This window comes from Pinus tabuliformis, chromosome 3_1 (assembly GCF_031772625.1).
Source record: "Pinus tabuliformis cultivar Carrire ecotype Pingquan chromosome 3_1, CPIR1, whole genome shotgun sequence".
Lineage (NCBI taxonomy): Eukaryota > Viridiplantae > Streptophyta > Pinopsida > Pinales > Pinaceae > Pinus > Pinus tabuliformis.
In genome coordinates, this window is record NC_142301.1 from 872,955,200 (window position 1) to 872,956,745 (window position 1,546).

Below are 1,546 nucleotides of genomic sequence, written 5' to 3' on the forward strand. Positions count from 1 at the left end.
TGTACTGTTGGAAATACTGAGGGGGGGGGTGAATCAGTATTTCTTACTATTTATTTTTTTAAGTGTTCTAGTGATTGCCAACAACCTATATAGATATGTATATGTATACACAGAACACAAAAATCAACCGCTGAATTTAATGCTTTTATTAAAACTCAAGATAGTGCAAAGAAATAAATACAATATAAGTATAAATCTGATTGTGAATAGTTGCCAAGCTCCAACTTGGAATTTAGTGAGGCTCCAACCTCTAGAGCACCAACTCTATTTTGTAGTGGTTCTACACTTAGGAGCACCTACCCCAATGACTTCAGTCCTGTTCAGTTCTAAGGCTCCAACCCAACCTTGGTATAAACAGGTGTGCTACTGCACTCTATTCAGCTGAGGTTGTCTCACTCCTACTCTCCTGCCTCTGCTGCCTCTACAACCTCCGCTACTTTTTCTGCCACTTTTTCCTCTGCTGCTTCTACTATCTCACCCTCGGGTTCTTCACCACCATAACCGCACCAATAGTTCTTTGTTTCTACTGTTTTATACATTCCCGTGCCTTTGTCCATTTGTTTCTACTTACACCATCTCTTAGGTTTCCTCCTCAGTCGTTGTCATTTCCTCTGACTCACTTGATCTTTCAGCTTCCCTCTCTTTAGCAACAGCAGCCATCAAATCATTAAACTGCTATGATTTTCCCAGTATTATTTCAACCTTTTCTTTCTGGATGGGATGGCCTCCTGATTCATCTCTCATATCAATGGTAGATGTTGAGATTTTCTTTTCTACAGCTAGACCATTGTTCTTCAATATCTCAACAACAGTAACCACTGTGGCAATGGCCATTCCTAAAGCAGATAACTCCACTTCTTCATGCTGTTGCATATACCTCTTGGCGAGGTTGAAATAGAAGAAGAGCGACTTCTTGATATTGGAGACTTGAATCCTGCTTTTCTTGTGAACATAATTCAGATCCATGTTTCCAACTTGCTCAGTGATTTCTTCCATGGCCATCGTTCCTGTGCTTTTCTCTTCAGGAAATTTTCCACTCTTAATACCTTTGTGTTACTTCTCCGCTTCCATTGTTTTATTCCAAAAACCCAAGTAATGGCGCCCATATTAGCCTCTACCACATTCGTAATTGCAGTCATTGATCACCCTCATCCAACGGTTCCCACGTCGCTATGGACTTTTGCTTGCACTTTAAACCTCATGCATCTCTTCACAGTCCGATCAAACCCCGCCGCAATCGGACAACAGTCGCACCTTTCCTCACCGAAACCTACATATGTGTTAACCTGTAGGGGCGACGGTTTTCATCTGCCACACGTCGTATTTTGATTGGATTTCTATCCCTTGTACGTATACCACCAAACCCCAGTGGGTGGTGCGGGGAATACTGCTTACCACCTAACTGTACATCTCCCTCGCATTATCGTCCGTGCATCTTTCGCATGCGACGACCATTGGATCCGCTGCTCTTTGATCTGATGGCTCACATTCACCTCTCAACTATATCAAGATTAACACCATATCCAGTTAAAGGAGCCTGAGGATA

The 1,546-nt window shown here is 42.4% G+C and overlaps 1 pseudogene; it reads right to left on the reverse strand.

The window, feature by feature from the left end:
* Positions 1-675: 675 nt before the first annotated feature.
* On the reverse strand, positions 676-1,002 carry LOC149190355 (uncharacterized protein At2g34160 pseudogene; annotated as a pseudogene).
* Positions 1,003-1,546: the final 544 nt, after the last annotated feature.